The sequence below is a fragment of the Myotis lucifugus genome, unplaced genomic scaffold, assembly GCF_000147115.1.
Source record: "Myotis lucifugus unplaced genomic scaffold, Myoluc2.0 scaffold_3, whole genome shotgun sequence".
Taxonomy (NCBI): domain Eukaryota; kingdom Metazoa; phylum Chordata; class Mammalia; order Chiroptera; family Vespertilionidae; genus Myotis; species Myotis lucifugus.
The window spans coordinates 4,679,820-4,699,032 of NW_005871051.1; positions in this window are offsets into that span (position 1 = coordinate 4,679,820).

Below are 19,213 nucleotides of genomic sequence, written 5' to 3' on the forward strand. Positions count from 1 at the left end.
TTCCATGAGGTATTATTACCATACCTAATAGAATTACATGCCCTTTTGTCTCACCTATTAATATGCGAGTTCATTAAGGGATGAATCCTTGTTTTATTTACCATTATGTAAGTATCTGACACTTTATTGTATTCTGAAAGTGTTTGTTGAAACAATGGAAGAAACAGGGAATGATCTGACCCCAAGAATATAGAGAATAAAGGTAATTTTAACAAATTTACCACCTGCATTGTCTTTATTTTAGAGTGTAATACATTTGTGGGAGTCAAAGGAATCCAGAGCAATGATCAAGGAGGTAATATTAAATTCCTTACATATTCATAGTTTTCTGAACTACTTGTTTTAAGTCCATATCAGGGCAGAGTGACTGTCTTAGGTGAACTAATTCACAAATATCTACCATCTACTGAAAACTGAGCCATGAACAGTGCTCTCTGTAGTGGAATAGTTGGGGATGATCTCTACTTTGTAGTTAGAAAGACACAACAATGACTGATAAAAAGATGGTATATAATTAAATATTTAATTGTGAAGCAGATGCTTTCCTAAACTCTAGGAGGCCATAAAGGAAGAAAAGCTTCAGGGCCAAAATTATCAAAGAGAATGTCAAGGAGAAGATCAAACATGGATGATCTTCAGCCTCGTACTGTGCTAGATGGATGCCTTTATATAGATTCTCATTCACTCCTCCTTGTTTCTTTTCAAGTCAGGCATTTTAAAGCCAATCTACATAGAAGAAATTAACAAATAAATTAAGTAACGTTCCCAAAGTGGTACCACCAGTCAATGGTATATCCTGTTTTGAGCCCTGATTCCTTCCCAGTACTATACAGTGACTGACAGAACATATAGAAAGGAACAGAGAAATAAATAAAAAAATCCTCCAATAAAAGAAAGGGCAGAAGTAAGCAGATGAAAAAGAACTAGTCGAGTACCATTTCACTAAGGACAAAGAAGTAGAGTGTTTCAAGAAGGAAATGCAGTGGAATGGTGTCAAAAACTACAAACGGGTCAGGAAGGCTGCATTTGCCATTGTGATTGACAACAAAGATGGTGAATTTTGAAGGAGTTTCTTCAGTGAGTGAGTGAGATGAAAACTATGCTTCAGAGGTAAGAACATGGGGGAGTGGGGAGTCTGGTAAAACAGAGTAGATAGGAATCGACTGGAAGGCAGAGTGGCAGTAAGGTCAAGCAAAAGCTCTCCTCAAGATGGAGTGATGGGAATTATTGAAACTAGAGGAGGGAGAAATGGAATGGAGAAGAAAGAGACAAGTGTGGGGAAAACACCTCAATGGAGTGTACCAGGGGCAGGGTGAGCACTTCTGAGACTCTTTTTAAGACTGGGAAAATATGAAGAGATGTCTATAGTGGTAGAAGAAAATAGAGTGAGATGAAGATGAGAATCAATGAGGAATAGCCTTGATCTTTTTATTTTAAGAAGAAGGTGAGCTCACTAGCTGAGAAAAGGAGCCGTGAAGGAAGTGTTGAAGGCTGGAGGAGAAACAAAGTCTGTAGCAGCTGAAATGGAAAATATGAAAATTCTCCTTCCACAGGCTTATCTACATAAACCTAACTGCTTATAAGGTATCTTCCTTCCTGATCAAATAAAAATGATGATTTGGCTCTTACAAATCCCTGAAGGCTTTTAGGACAATCTGGATGGCATGAAATGGCAAGGTCTTCAGTGTAAAAAAAAAAAAATGGACAGATTGACCAATATAGAAATTCTGGCCTTTCTCCAAAATTACAACATGTCATTGGAAGTATGGGCCAGATCTCAATTCAATTCTATTTCTGCTTCTCTCCACTGTTTCTCATATAACATAGGTTATATACATATATGTGATTTAAAAGCACTGGTTTAAAAATAGAACATTGTAAAACAATATATGGTGAGAAACATACCTAATACTTGATTCCACGTGCTGAACTACATCCTTTATTTTGTTTTAGGGAGTAAATAATTTGTTTCTATGAATTAAAAATTTTACAGAGTATTTTCAAATGTAAATAAATAGAGAGCTACTGACCCTCATCCTGAGTGAGAAATGTCGTTCTCACTCAGGAATGACATTTTCAGTTTCTCACATGACCCCTTAAAGGGTTCCTCTTGGATACTTTTTTTGCCCCAAACTGCATTGTCTCACCAAGAAATGAAACTGCATTTGGCTGTAGCCTTGTTCTGTAAAAACCTTAAAAACCCCGGAGGGGGGGGGGGGGGTTGTCTTTGGGCTTCTTGGTCCAGGCCATCTAACACAGCGGTTTGACGCTGCTATTGTGGGGAAGCATCCACAGACCCTTTTTTAACCACTGAATGTTATTTAATTTGAACTTCTCAGTTGAGAACTAAATCATAGATGATAAAAAACAAACAGCCCTGGCCAGTTTTGCTCAGTGGATAGAGCGGCCTGCAGACTGAAGGGTTCCGGGTTCCATTCTGATCAAGGGCATGTACCTCGGTTGCAGGCTCCTTCCAGGCAATATCCTCGGGTGAAAATTTAAAAACACACACACACATAAACAAACAAACAGTGAACAGTGTTTAGGCAAACATGTAAAGTGAGCCAAGTGTATTTTGGGAGATTCTCTTCTGCCCTTGTGCATATCAGATGACCAAGTTGTACGACTGCAAAGAAGATGCTCCAAGGAAATCACACATCATTGTCATCTTGGTTTTGGGCACCAAATCTTCCTTGTTCACCATAGATTCTTTACGTGGAATGTTTTGGGCCTGGGTTTGTTTTCTTTATTCAAACAAAAACAATTTAAATAATAATAAAACCGAAAGAAAAAACACACTATAAAAATAAATAAAGCTTTGGGGGAGATATTTGTACTAGACTTATCAAAAACTAATATCAACTACAATGATTATCAAAATCAGTATGAATAAACATAAAATCACAATAGGAAAAAAATTAGCTAAACACATAAGCAGGCAATTAAGAAATGAATATAAAAGATTAAAAAATGAGAAGTCACCTTCACTAATAAAAGAGAAAATGTAAGTGCAAACAATTTATTATTACTTTTTGAATGACCTATTCTCAATAAAATACTAATTATTCAAGAAAATCATACTTTCATACATTGCCAATAGAAATGTTAATTTATTAAACCTTATTGTAGGCAATTTGGTAACATATGTCAATATTCTTTACCCAGTGATTTCTTCTTTAAGTATCCCATAGAAGCAATGGTCATGCACAAACATGTGGGAACCCTAGCTGGTTTGGCTCAGTAGATAGAGCATCGGCCTGCGGACTGAAAGGTCCCTGGTTCAATTCCAGTCAAGGGCACATGCCTGGGTTGCGGGCTCGATCTCCAGTAGGAGGCAGTTGATCAATGATTCTCTCTCCCTTTCTCTCTGTAATCAATAAAAATGTATTTTTTAAAAATGTGGGAAAGCATAGGCCCAAGAAAATTCATCACAGTGGGGCATACAATAAGAAAATCTGAGAAGAACCTAATTGTCTATAAAGAGAATTTAAATAATCTTAGTGCATTCATACAATGGAATTATTTGTATCTTTTTAAAAGTATGATGTATATGGATATTCATCAATATGAAAAGTTCTTTTGACATACTTTTAAGTGTAAAAAGATATGAGAACAACATAGATTAGGTAGTATACTCCTATCCATATAAAGTTATGAGTTCAATCCTGTAAAGAGGAGACGTCTGGAAGGCCAATTACAAAATGTGCACTGTGCTTTTTTTATGGATGGTGGAATTTAAGTGTTTCTTTAAATACCTGCCACATATTTTCCATATTTAAATTTTTGAGTATTTATTATATCTATAATAAAAAAGTAAAATGGTAAATACTTCAGATAGAATATTTAGAACTGGAAGGGAATGGATGTATTATCTATTCATTATTTTCAATTTTGGCTGATAACATAGGTCCAGAGATAGGTGTATGCGCCAGTACCTATGAGTTAGAGAGGAAAGGAGAGGAGAGAGAGAAAAATATCAATGATGAGAAAGAATCATTGATTGGCTACCTCCTGCATTCTCCCTACTGGGGATCAAACCTGCAACCCAGGCACGTGCCATGACTGGGAATCGAACTGTGACCTCCTGGTTCATAGGTCAATGCTCAACCACTGAGCCATGCTAGCCGGGCCAGAAAACATTCTAAAAGAGAGAACCATCTTTATCCCACTAGAATTTAGATGAGTGCCTACAAAATGCTAAGTAAAATTTGGGGGAAACCATCCATAAAACCTCAAAGGCATCTTAAGAAATCAAATTTTTCTACACTTGTACTCTAGAAGTCAAAGGATTCTGCCAAGTAAATAAAAGTATGAAATTGGTGGCAAGGCCAATCCCTGTCTTTTTCTTGCATGACCTTCAGGTGCCAGTCCTCTGAAGCTACTTTAGTCTACCTGATACCACAAGTATCAGGAGAAGAAGAAAATTTCTGAGAAATGAGGCCAGAGGATGGTTTAAGCAGGAATTCTAAGACTCAGCAGGAAAACACTACTGGGAGGCCCTAATGCGTCCACATGACTGTATTAGGAAATGTATGAGGGGATGGTTTTAATAATAAGCTTACAACCCATTTTTAAAGTTCAAAAATAGGCTTTTTTTTTATTTCTAGCCCCCTTCTGATCTACAACCAAACTTTTATTTTTCAAATTTTGTCAGAAAGCAAATGAAAAACAGTTTCTTGGCTGAGACTAAGACTTCTTGGCAATTAGCATAATAAAAATAAATTCACCTTACATTGATTTACACTCTACCATAATAGGGCTATGGACTATTTTTCTTATATTGTTATTCTCTTTTGAAATGTATCTCTAGTAAGATGCAAAAGCACATTATTTTATCTTTATTTATATAGTTATAGGATGTTTAAACTTTCTGACTCATAACGCTGCATTCCAGAAGTAGAAGTCTGGTTTAGACTGGCTTCCATCTCAGGTTGATTAATATGAGGATGAAGAAATATGTTCTCTGAAGACAGTTGCCAAAACAGCCCCCTTTTTATGCCTAAAATTTACCTCTTATAATTCTTTAATATTTGCATCAAGACAAGAGGTTTCTGGGCCTACTCTTTCAAAATACAAATATCCTTGGAAAAGTTAACACATAAAAATGTTGACACCTTAGAACAGATTAAAAATGCTAATTATTGCTATGTAAAAGCTAGCTGAAACCCCTTAAGAGTTGGAATACGGAAGAAATATTCTCATTTTGAGGTGATGGTGAGGAATGGGAACCTAGACACTCAGTCAGTAATATGAACTGTGATCAGAGTGTGATCCTGGCAGTGTACCTGAGCACATATTGATCCATCTATGAGATTTCAATTTCTTAGTTAGGGGCTCATCCAGCTACAGATCCTTCCAGTGAATGAAACATTGCCCTCTTCTCCTGTCTGCCACCAAAGGAAGGGGGTAGGTCTTTAAGAGTAATCTAACCAGAGGCCACTGACAGGGTCCCATAGGAATCTATCTTCTCCACCATGGGATACAGGTGTTTAATTTCCCATTCTCGTGTTGCAATGTGTAGGGACTTGGCCTCTCTCTGTTTTCAGTGGGCTAAGGGGCCTAACTATTGTTTGATGAGTTTAGGAGAAACAACGGAGCTCACTGTCTCCTCAATAATAGAAGAGAAGATGATGACTGACTATTGGGCTGATGAGAATAAGGTAAAACAGAATTTCCAAGATGAGAAGAAAAGGATTGAGAAAAAAAATAACACCTAGAGGAACGCCATAAAAGAAGGAGGAGGAGGAAAAATGAAAGAGATAGGAGGGAGCAAAAACCACAGACCAGGGAAGATGGTGGAAATATTCAGGACATGTCACTTCTTTTAGGATTTTGCTTACATGAAGTCTCTTGACATTTTTTAAATTGACTCTTTGTTTGCATTTAATCGAATAGCATCATTAACTAATGAAACTAAGGAGAGAGACAGTAAAACCAACTTGTATAAGTTAGGGTCCCATTAAGACACAGAAATGACACCAATTATTCGGACAGAGAAGATTTAATATGAAGAGTGTTAACTACATGAGTGAAAGAGTAAACAGAGAATACTAGGTGCTGTAGAGAGAACAACTTCAGGGCGAAGCTCCAATGCATAAGACTGAAGGAATAAAGGTAAGAGGTTGAAATTATTAAAATTTAGAAAGTTAGAGGAAGCTGAAACTCAAATTTTTGAGGAAGGGCACTGCGGGCCTGATGCTGGTGGTGTCTCTAAATGTCTGATAAGGATGTTTCTGTGAGTGTTGAATAAGCCACAAGGTGGATTTACATGCCGCTATGAGAAGGAGCTGCTGCTGGGGAGATAAAATGATGCTACTGGGGTGATGATCACAAGAACAAGGAGCAGACAGGACACCCGTGAGAAGCTGAGGTGCGCTGACAGTCAGAGGACTAGAGAAAGCAGCTTCCCTTCTTTGTCTACCACCTCCAAGTGGCTGGGCCTAACAGAACCAGCGGGTGCAATAGAGAAAGTGGTTTATAGAGTGCCTGCCCCAGCATCATAAAAGGAAGTATAGAAGGATGGGCATGGAGATAAAAGACAATAGCATTAGAACTGGAACACAATCTTTTTTTTTTTTTAAACTATATTTTATTGATTTTTTACAGAGAGGAAGAGAGAGAGATAGAGAGTGAGAAACATCGATCAGCTGCCTCCTGCACATCTCCTACTGGGGATGTGCCCACAACCCAGGTACATGCCCTTGACCGGAATCGAACCTGGGACCTTTCAGTCCACAGACCGACACACTATCCACTGAGCCAAACCGGTTCGGCTAGAACACAATCTTTAAAAAAAATTATCTTCCCTATTGCTTTTTATTCCTTAAATTTGAGATTTTTATCAAAATTAGGATATAAGGCAGACAAAACTTACAGTATTCTTTATTCAATTTGTAACCCCATTTAAATAAATCCAGTTATGAAAAACCCAAATTTTTTAATAACAATTATTTGATTTATAGGAAAGTATTATGGGACTGTGCTCCATTCTGAATTCTCTTTTGTTTACTTATACCCTTATTCAACAATATTTATGTCAGAAAGTGTTCCAGGTGTTTGAAATACACCAGGAAATAAAAGAGGCAATATCCTTGTCCTCATAGAGTATGATTCTTTTTATAGAAGTAAGATATATTCAGAAAATATCAGCCACAAATATTTTATAAAGAATAGATCTGGTATACAATGTGTGATACTTGTATTGACAACTATGGCAATAGACACATTTAAATGTGTGCTAAGATTTTGGAATCTATACAGATCTATATCCATTTTTCCTGCCTACTCTCAGATGTATTTCCCTCAACTTCTTCCTGGACCTCTAAGCGGAATTAGAGAGGTATTATATGTGATCCAAAGTCCTATGAATCCTGCCATTGAAATAAATCACATCCAACAGCCATCTCCTAGTAAGAAAATTTAGTGTGAGTAAAAGAAAAAGGGAAATGCAGGGTTGATTTTTGAATACTATTGAGTAATATGCTTTCTTTAAACAAATGTTAATATATGTATTTTTCTACCCACATAGTAGGAGATTACAAGATGAACTTTAAGCCATTAAAAAATCATCTCTGTAACTTTATGTCAATTTTAAAAATGCTTTGATTTATGCTGCGATCATGTAGTGTTTATTGGAGCCACCATGGTCTCATCAAATGTATTTCCACACTTATTTTTACTGATATTCAGAGAAATCTCTAAAGGCTCAATATAGCAGACTTGAATTTTGACACCTGTCCCCTAAAAAAAGTCCTAAACTCCTTCCTCATTGACCAAGATAGAATCTAAGAAACAAATGTTTTATCACAGTTTCAACATTTTTTAAAAAATATGTTTTTATTGATTTCAGAGAGAGGAAAGGATAGGGAGAGAGAGAGATAGAAACATCAATGATGAGAGAGAACCATCAATTGACTGTCTCCTGTGCTCTGCCTACTAGGGATTGAGCCCACAACCTGGGCATGTGCCCTGACCAGGAATCAAACCCGTGACCTCCTGGTTCATGGGTCGATGCTCAATCACTGAGCTACACTGGCCAGGCCACAGTTTCAAGTTTTAAAGGAGAGGTATGCTTTTCAAGGTCTTAAAAATAGACTCAGTGCCATCAGAAATATTTAAATTTAAACACAAAACTTTAACAGCAACTAGTCCAGAGCTTCACATAGCAGATGCTTCATTAAGGTTTGATGATCAGACATTTTATTTACTTTAATACTAAAAAATAGAGAAATTGTTCAGTATTCCTCAGCAATTCCTCTTTTAACTCCCTTTATATTTGAGACGTTTTTACTCTTATCCAACGTCAATCTCACTTTTCCAGATCTCTCTGCACATATGTCAGATTATTTTCTTAATTTTTCTTCCTGTTCTTGTCGCTCTATGGCAGTATATACTGGGAAGTCATCCATGCTCTTACACCCCCATTCTTTAACAGTGCTTCCCAAGAAGGTAGATCTCTGTTCTTCAAGGTAGGACAGACAACTGAACTTATTATATGGTGAGAGGAAATCTTAACCTGAATATAAAGACTCTTCAGAATGTAGCTCAAGCCAACTGTTCAGATCACATCTCAACAACTCCTCAGTACATGATCAGAATGCCCATCCAGAGCCACCCAAGTCCATCACATTTCCCTTTGTTTAACAATGTCATTTCTTTTTTCTTTTTTTCCCTTTTTAAAAAAAATATGTATTTTATTATTTCTCAGAGAAAAAGAGAGGGAGAGAAATATCAATGATGAGGGAGAAATAGGCAACGATTGATTGGCTGCCTCCTGCACACCCCACATTGGGGATAGAGCCTGCAACCTGGGCATGTGCCCTGACCAGGAATAAAACCGTGACCTCTTGGTTCATAGGTTGATGCTTAACCACTGAGCAACACAGGCTGGGCAGGCAGTGTCATTTTAATAATGGCTACTCCTTGGAGAGTGTAGATCAGTAAAATGCACATACAAATTGGGTGCATCTCCACTAGATGCGCAGTGCCACTAGAGCAGTGGTTCTCAACCTTCTGGCCCTTTAAATACAGTTCCTCATGTTGTGACCCAACCATAAAATTATTTTCGTTGCTACTTCGTAACTGTAATGTTGCTACTGTGATGAATCGTCATGTAAATATCTGATATGCAGAATGGTCTTAGGCGACCCCTGTGAAAGGGTCGTTCGACCGCCAAAGGGGTCGCGACCCACAGGTTGAGAACCATTGCACTAGAGTGACAGAGGTCACAGCTATTTTGTCTGTAGAAAATTTGATTTCAAGACTATCAGTGCTGAACTTCACAAGTCCTGCCAAATCCATTTCCTTTAGGCTCTCAGTGACTTGGCTTTCTCCAGCTGCCATCCATGGCCTATTAAATGCAAACAACTTTAAAATAACATTTCTCCCCTGACACAAAACAACAAAAGCTGGGTTTTTGAGAGAGAGAAGCATGCAGGTCTAACTTGGGATCTATCTTTGAACCATTTTAGACTTCCATAAAGTGAAAGAGCATTGGTCAGCCATTGTCTTTTTAAAGCATTTGCTATACAGTTCACCCTAGGATTGGTGGGAAACTCTTTATAATACCTATAAGAAAATGAATGCTTCCTGAAAATAAAATCCTGTCAAATTTGATGTTTTGTTTTTTTAGTCAGAAGGGTGGACTGCCTATTCTAGAAGTAGCTGGAATGTAGGAAGAAGAGGAACTAGGAGGAAAAAAAACAACAGATTTAGAGTCATGTTCAGTAGGCAATATTATTAAGAATAAAATCCTTTTGTAGCCTGTCATCTTGATGTTATGAAACCCAGGAGCATGTTTTTTTCCCTTTCAAATGAATTTTTTTTAATAAGTTTGGCTAAAAGTATAAATGCTTTTGGCGAGGTCAACTTGAACTTGTGGCTTTTCTTAGCCATTGGGGTCTACACCTCAGCGAGTTTTCTGTTTTTACTGGAAGTTTAAATTTTGTTGACTGAACTGGCAGTTTCTTTGTGAGAGCTCTTGAATCTTTTAATGTTTTCTTTTTTTGGTCTCTTTTGCTGTTTAAAAGAATGACTTGAGGATAAATTTGGTGCCTTGGATAGATAAATAAATCTGACAAAATTATAAATGACTCAGTTAACTGGAGCAGGAAGGGGAAAATAATAGTGAATTAATTTTAAAAAGAAAACACACCCCTCAGTAAAATGCATGAAACCCTAACAAAGACAAATGCCACTCAGAAAAAAAGTTTAATTATTTTAAGAAAAGAAAATATTCTTGAACACAATTCCTCATCGTGCTAAAAACAATCAAACCAAAACAAAACCTAAAAAAAATAATGTTGTGATAACATTGTCACATGTGACATATAATAGTTAACTTGGTACCTTATGAAATATTTCATGTTATGCATGTAATAAATCTGTTTTAGTATGTTATTATAATAATCAAATTGTGCAACTGCCATGTTTTTATTAGAAATTCGTTATAAACAAATTATCAAACTTATTTTTAATTTTAAAAAGAGTGAGTCACAGAGACCATAATGACCCTAGAAAAATAGTTAACTTTGTGGTCCGACTGGCTGAGAACACCAGACCTTGACTCTGAGAATAAGAGCCTTTGTCCGATGCACATAACACATGGGTGCTCCTAGGAGAGCTGTGTCTTCTCAGGGGTGGTCGTATCCATGGGCTCAGAAAAACTGACATAGGACATAGAATTGCACGGCTTCCTTTTATGCCTCCTACTGTAAGTACAGGAGAACCCTCTTAAGAGATAGACAAAAATACCTTACTTTTGTTCAATTTATAATTTTTCCTCAGAACAATTCATTTTTTGCAAATATCATGAGGCTTGGTGTGTTCAGGTTATTCAGCATGCATTATAGACCAGCCATATTATCATCCCAACAGTTTGTTCCATTTCTGTACTCTGAATAACAAGGGGTCACTCCGTATAGTATTATCCATTGTAAAAAGATCTGAACAATTTAAAGACAAAGAATTCCCTTCATTACGCAAAAGACATTTAAGTGCTTTATAGTATGGGGTAGCTTTGACAGTTGTTGATACATGTACTACATATGTGGGAATGTGTGTAGGACAGGGCTAGATTGATTGCTAACATTCTGAGTTCTCTCTAAACTTTTACTAGCTACACATATGCAATATCCAAATTGATACAGTTTTGTGATCTTTAAAGTGAGAATTTAATATTTAGCTCATGAGGACTTTTGTGGGCATGTACAGATGGAGAGTTGGGGGTCAAGTCAGAGTTGGGGGTGAATCAGATTTTGTTTGGATTACATTTCCAATACCTTCAATCCATCAAATTGGCCTAGTTCTTAACTTCTTAAGGTTTAGTTTCCTCATCTGTAAAATAAAACAATACTCACCTCATAAGATGTATGTGAGGATTACACAAGATAGCAGTGCCTGACAGTGCCTGCGACGTGGTAGGTGGTCATTATTTTCCTCTCCTAGCTTAGTCTTGAAATAAGAACTATGAGGCCAGCCCTAGCCGGTTTGGCTCAGTGGATAGAGCATCGACCTGTGGACTGAAGGGTCCTGGTTTTGATTCCCATCAAAGGGCCATACCTCGGTTCCTTCACTTTCATAATTATCTGTTCCCACAAGTCTTACCCGTTTTGCTATTCCTAAATAGTTCTCTGGGTTGAACCTGAGAAGCCAATAAAAACAAGCCACCTACTGAAGAATGTTCAAAACTCAGATAGAGCCTGTACTATAAGCTATAGCTGCAATCCCATCGAGTCCAATAGCATTGGTAGCTACTAAGACAGGCAGATGATCGTAATTAGGGAAAAGTCCCTCGTTTTGTATAGTTCAAATAGCTCATAAAAGACAAAAGTAAATCTAATGCTGACATTACCATCCTAGAAATTGTCAAAAACTATTTTAGGAGATTTCTCATAACCCATTTCCCCGTATGGAGAGTTTCAATAATCCATACAGCAAGAAACCAACAGCAATCAGAAGGCTCCATGCTGCACCTCACGCCTACGTCGCCAGGCCCTTCCCTGCGACTGGCTGGCGCTGGCAGGACTCTCTGTTCCCAAGGATCCGAGACGCTTCCTGCTTGGCAGACCACAGAGTCTGAGGAGATGCCATGGTGCCCAGGAGAGCTTCGAGTCAACATCTCAGAGCGAGGCTCGCTGCTGTGTGAGGCTCCCAGCCAGAGCGGAGCAGCTCCCACCTGGGCCAGCAGGCTTCAGAAGTGAATCTCCGAAACGTACCTGGGCTTGCAGTATAGTCTGTGGTCCTCGTGCTAGCTATATTTAGTTCCTTATTTTACATCTTTATTGTTGAAAGTATTACATATGTCCTCTCTTTTCTCCCATTGACCCCCTCCAGCCTTCACCACACTATCATCTGTGTCCATGGGTTATGCATGTATGCCTACAAGTTCTTTGGTTTGAAAGTAAGTATATTTTTAAATGACAGACCTAAAAATATACAATTTTTTTTCCATTGTGATATCTTTTCAGAGAACTAATGCCACCTGATGTCCTAGCAAGAGAGAGATTGTTTCAGAGCCAGAATCAAGTCCTAAGAAATCGTTCTCCTCTAGCACATGTACCAACAGAGAAATTCCAAAGCCTGAATCTACCCAGACCGGGAGCTCTCTTCTGTTAGACAGAGCTTCTGTCTGAAAAAGGGAAAGGTCAGTCACTCATTTATTTTTTATTTATTTTATTTTTTGTATTCTGAGTTGGCCAGAGCACTGCACTAATAGACAGCAAAACGCTGGATTTCATACCTGAAGGCTTCTGGGTTCCCTCTGTTCTGTGGCCACAGAAGGAATCCCTAACTCGAGCCATGTGTCTTATGAATGGTCAAGGCCACAAATCTGTCACCAATATTACAAAAACAACCCCAGTGTCCAACACACCAAATGGGAGCTCAGAAAGATTACCTTCAAGTGCACACAGAAAATTTCTCTACAGATCTATTGGCTGGTCTGCTTTTATTTTTTAAGACAGTGATTGGATTACAGATTTCAATAATTACTTATTTTGGCCTCAATTTCACAATCCTCTTTTCCCCGATAGCCCAGAGATTCTAGTTCACAAAATGCAAAATAATACCCTAGCTTTATATAAATTATACAGTTATGCTCTCACCAGCATTCAGCAAAAATATCATTTCAGGCTGGGAAAAAACAAATAAATTTTTATTTAACTCTATAACATTTTACAGATATTTCAATTTCTTCCATTTATTGTATTGATAATGTTAAAAATTGATATCAACTACATTCCCAGTTAGCCTTATCACACCTCTATTTAATTCAGAATGTGTTGAGGAAGAAAATAAATATATTCGGGAGTTAATACAGTGATGTCTTATACATTATCTTTTTGATCTAAGAATCCAGTATCATTTACCCAATTTCAAGTACTAGAACCAAATTTTGATTACTGTGATGGAAGAATAAAAGAAGTTCGGGTAAATTAGAATCTTTTTTAAAGTAGCTTTTTAGTTTAACATTTGCAATAACATGAAGTAGCTTATAATATGATAATCCACAATTTTTATCCAAAAATTACAATGATTCATCATGAGGAAAAACTTAAGGGAAAATCTTATTGCTGCCAAATTAAATGTTTTTAATATTACATCCTTACATCAATAGCCTTAACAACATTTGTGTCATCAATAAACATTTACTTCTGAGAATTTATACCAAGAAATATCATCAAATTGAGAAAGAAATTACCCAGATTTGTCCAATGGAAAATTATTAATAGAAAAAAATGAAATTAACTAAATGATCAACAATTGGTAAATGGCTAAATAAATTAATAAAAGCAATTAAGTTTTTCTCACAAATACTTATTTATTCTCTCTTACACATCATGCTTGTTCCTGAGGCTATATCTATGAACATGGAGGCAAAAATTATAATCCCTAAAGGTTATTTTTTTAAATCATGTCACGAATCACTTGTACTAAAGTGAAATGTGTGTAGAATAGTTAGTAAAAAATTATATAATATAATTAGTAAAAAATTATCTATATATATAAAAGCCTAAGCTACCAGTCGACTGGTCGCTATGATGCGCACTGACCACCAGGGGGCAGACGCTCAATGCAGGAGCTTCCCCCGGTGGTCAGTGCACTCCCACAGCCAACCTCCTGCGGCCCCTCTCCCCAGCTGGCCCTGATGGACCAATCGGAACCTCCCACAGCCCCTACCCCCAGCCAACCTCCCACAACCCCTCCCTCTGGCCGGCCAACCTCCTGCAGCCCCTCCCCCTGGCCAACCTCCCATGGCCCTGATCAGCCCTGATCACTAGCCAGGCCAAGGTACCCCACCCGTGCACAAATTCGTGCATGGTGCCACTAGTATAATATAAAAGTTGTTTATGAGGTTGAGATGTTTTATTTTCTATACCTAATTTTTTCACAACTATGATTGTGTTGTATAAATAATCTTTTAAAAAAATTTATCTTTATTGGTGAAAGTATTACAGATGTTCCCCCTTTTTCCCCCATTGACCCCCCTCCACTACGCCCACCCCCTCCCCAGGCCTTCATCCCACTATTGTCCATGGGTTATGCACATATGCATATAAGTTTTTTGGTTAATGTCTTCCCACCCACCCCTCTTCCCTCAGAGAATCATCATTCTGTTGCATGCTTCCTTGACTCTGGATCTATTTTGTTTGTCAGTTTATTTTGTCCATTAGGTTCTACATTTAAGTGAGATCATGTGATACTTGTATTTCTCTGAATGGCTTATTTCACTTAGCATAATGCTCTCCAAGTGCCTCCATGCTGTTCCAAAAGGTAAGAGATCCTTCTTTTTTATAGCTGTATAGTATTCCATGGTGTAAGTGTACCACAGCCTTTTTCTTGACTCATCTACTGATGGGCACTTGGGCTGTTTCCAGATCTTAGCTATTATAAATTGTGCTGCTCTGAACATAAGGGCACATATATTCTTTCTGATTGGTGTTTCAGAAGTCTTAATATCTATTCCTAGAAGTGAGATCACTGGGTCAAAGGGCAGTTCCATTTTTAATTTTTTGAGGAAACCCCATACTGGTTTCCACAGCGGCTGCCCCAGTCTGCATTCCTGCCCGCATGTAGTAGGGTCTCCTGTTCTCCACATTCTCGCCAGCACGTGTCGTTTGTTGATTTGTTCATGGCAGGCATAGAAAAACATTAAAACATCTCAGCCTTCATTCTTCAGTGTTTCTTTCTCCAAAAGCTGACATGTGATGGAGGACGGCGTCCTGGGAGAGAAATTCACTTCTCTGAAGGGACAAACATGTCAGCATGAACACTGCGGCCTCCGGTTCTCCAGTCTCAGCCCCGCAGCGCACACAGCAGCGCACACAGCAGCGCAGGTGTATGAATTTGCTCAGGGGCAGGTCGCCCTGGGCCTCTCCTGGGGATCTCCTCAGCCCAGGGCAGACGTGCCAGATGAATGAGCCCTGAACGTTGAAAACGAGGCTTGAGATCTGCACAGTAAGCACCTCCTCCAAGTTCACATCAGAGAAAAAGAGTCTACGCCAGTGGTCGGCAAACTCATTAGTCAACAGAGCCAAATATCAACAGTACAATGATTGAAATTTCTTCTGAGAGCCAAATTTTTTTAACTTAAACTATATAGGTAGGTACATTGTTATGAACTTAATTAGGGTACTCCTAAGGCGTAGGAAGAGCCACACTCAAGGGGCCAAAGAGCCGCATGTGGCTCGCGAGCCGCAGTTTGCCCACCACGGGGCCAAGCAGGACAGTGGAGTATTCCACAGAGAGCCATTTTCTCCTTGTTCAAGTATAAAGAACTAGCAAAAGAACAACAAAATAACTACCTCCACCCCCCCCCCACACACACACACTAATGAAAAGATTCTAAAACATTAAATAAGGCGGAAACTAATGACTATTCTGAAGAGAAGAATCTTTAGGCAAAGTTTAGCAGCAGAAAACAAAGCTAAATTTTAGAAAGCATCTTTTTTTGTGTTCCTTTATAATTTTTACAAAGGAAGAGATGAAAAGCTGATGAAATGACAATAAGTCATATTTTTTAAAAAACACATCTAAATGTAACAGAGTTTAAGGCAATTAAAAGATTAAAGTTTAAGACAAAATTTGCATTATAAGAAATAAAGAGTAAAATTGATGCTGCAAAAATAATTGAATCTGGATTTGGAAGTTAAATGTAAGCAGTTCCTCAAGAATGAAAGAGTCAATGGCAAAGAGATGGAACACGAGAGCGTTCTTAGCCCAGGAACACGCTGGCACAGCGTGCTCTTCACTCCACAAGGATCACTGTCATTATTGTTCATGTTCACATTTAATTAGAAGCCTTCTCATTCTCACCACAGTACTGAGAACTTTCTAACAGATGAGTTTCCTTCTATTCCTACCTTGACCAGAGGAATAACCTATTCATGGTCTTCAAGTTGATCATGTACTTTTTCTTCTATGATCCATTTCAGTCACGATTACATTTAGGTTTGGTAGGTCTTGTGGACATGCCTGTGGCAGGTGCTTATTCAAGGCAGATTTCTGAAGAGCTGCTCATTGTCTTTTATGACTATCTATGCAATCGGGATTTCTGTATCTTTTGGAGACTCTTGGTAATTTATATTTTCCGGGAAAATGGATTATCTTTAAAAATCTATTCTATATCTTCAGTGCTACTCATTTTTTGTTGGTTTGTTTTTACTATAATATTGTTTCTAATTCAATAGTTCTTAATCATACTTACTAAAAGATTCGTCTACTTTGATTCTTTTCAAAGAACCAGCTTTTTGTCTAAATGGTTAAGTCAACTGTCTTTAAATCTGGTGGTTTGTGTTTCATTTTAATAATTTCTGCTTTTATCTTTATTAACTTCTTCCTCCTACTTTCATTTTTTTAACTTATTTATTCCTTTTCTTTTCAGCTCCTTCAGTTGAATTGCTGATCCATTGTTTTTATCTTTCTTGTTTCCTAATAAATGAAGTTAAGGTTAATTATTTTCTTCTCAGCAATGCTTTTGGCCAAATCACAGAGTTTTATGTATTTATTACTTTTATTTGTAATGCTCCCATCAGGCTTCCTTTTGAAATAAATTATTTGAATTTTTATTTTCTCTTTAACCTGAGCATTATTTATTGTTTTTTTTTAACATTTTAAAGGAGGTTGGTATTTTTTATTTTCTTTGTTCCTAATTCCTAATTTTATTGCACTGTGGGCAGACATTATACACAGTATGATTTCTGTTGTGGATAATTTACTTAACATTTCCCCGTGGCCTAGCATAATGGTTAAGAGTGCAGGCTAGTGCATAGAATGGTGTCCCACACTCAATAAATACCATAAACTCAAGGTCAAGTTTTATCTATTTAGTATATACATTTAAATAATAATATATGTACACGATTTATCTAGGTATATTTATTTGTATTGATTGTGTTAGTTAAATTCTAAATCTTTACTTACATTTGTGAACTTGATCATTTGAACTAGCTATACTAAACTACCTACTCTGAAATCCTACATTTCTCCTCACATTTCTAACATTTTTCTCTATATTTAATGCTATATCACCTGTTACATAAAAATGTATTATTTTCCCTTATATGTACTTGGTGGATTTTATCATTTAATGTTCTGTTTTTATAGAATTATACCTACTTTCATTATATTAGCATTCATTTATTTTAAAACTTTCTATGACATTACAAATATTTGTTTTTAAGGAAACTTTTAATAAAGTATGCCACTTTCCTATTGGTGTATCTCTTCCAAGTTGCTTACTACATGTATGTGTGTGTGTATGCATGCATATGTGTATTCTTCTTTTACCTGGACCAAAAATGCATTAAAATTTAACTTAATCCATTTACAATTATTGTGATCATTGATATGCTAAATTTTTCCTTGATATAATATTATTTTTTAAGCTTTTCATGGATTCTTGCTATTTCTCTTTTATTGATTTAATATGACATCTTATATCTAATTAAAGAAAATTTGTTAAATTTTAGAAGCTTGGACATTTTATACATTGTCACATTCATAATGTCCCTCTTCCCATCCTTCCTAAAAGAGTTCTATTGTCATTGAAGTATTTATTCTCTTTTGCATACACATGAGCATCAAAGCAGGCACATACCCCAGGGAATAATTTATAATTTGTCCGAGTCAAGTGTAGAAGTCTAAACGTGCATGCTAGATTTTATATACGAAGCCTGGTCATGGATAATACTGCTTTACTTGAATGATAAAAACTGAAACAGTTGTGACTATACATCGGTGTTTTCCATTCCAAATTCATAAGTATTAAGAATTTGTATTCTAATACTAATTTACCAGTTTATTGCTGCTTCTTAACTCCAAATTCGCCCTTTGTTAAGACTCTCTGAGAATATTAAAATGGGCCTTTAACTGTTTTTCCGTTGCCAGTCAGCATGATGCTAAGCATTGTTAGCAGAAAGCGCTGGCAACACACTGAAAAAGGAGTTTCCTCTCCTGGTTGTGGCCGCTCAGCCCAGCTCCTGGAGCTCAGAATCTTCTTCAACACCCAAAGCTTAGAGCATGGTGGCAGGAAACCCAGGGTCAGCCGAGTCTCCGTGTCCTACTGGGGTGGTTTTGTAGTCATGAGCCTCCAGAGAAACACTACCCCACGGACAGCTTTCCCCAGCGCCTAGGAGGGTAGGTTTCCAGCAAATCCCACCTGTGTGGGACCCCACAGCTTCTCATCTGCCACTCAATTAGCCATGGCCACGCCCACCCCAGCCAGGTCTGACCCTTAGCCTCCAGGAGGGCAGGGGGAATGGTGTATGGAAACAGAAATGCCATTAAAAACAGAAAAAGAATAGAATTGACAAATAAATCTACAAGTTTATTCTTTGGAAGAATAAACTTGTAGAATAAAGCATAAAATGCATATTTCAAAGTAAGTGAATAAAGAAAAAAGTAAATATATATGCAAAAAGGATAGTAGAAAAGAAGGAATAAAGAAGGAAGGAAGGAATGAACGAAAAAAGAAATATGGAAACACATTTTTAAATAAATAAAATTCAACATTTGTCACTAGATAAAATTTAGAAAATAAGAAAAAGGATATTTTCTTCACATGATTAAAAATGCTATCTCAAGCCATTAGTCAACATTACATCTGAATATGAAATAATGTAAGAATTACCTCTGAGTCATAAAACATTGTAAGTTTAAAAATAAAAAGATTACAAAGGAAAAACAGTATGGTCCTGATGTTTTCTATATATTC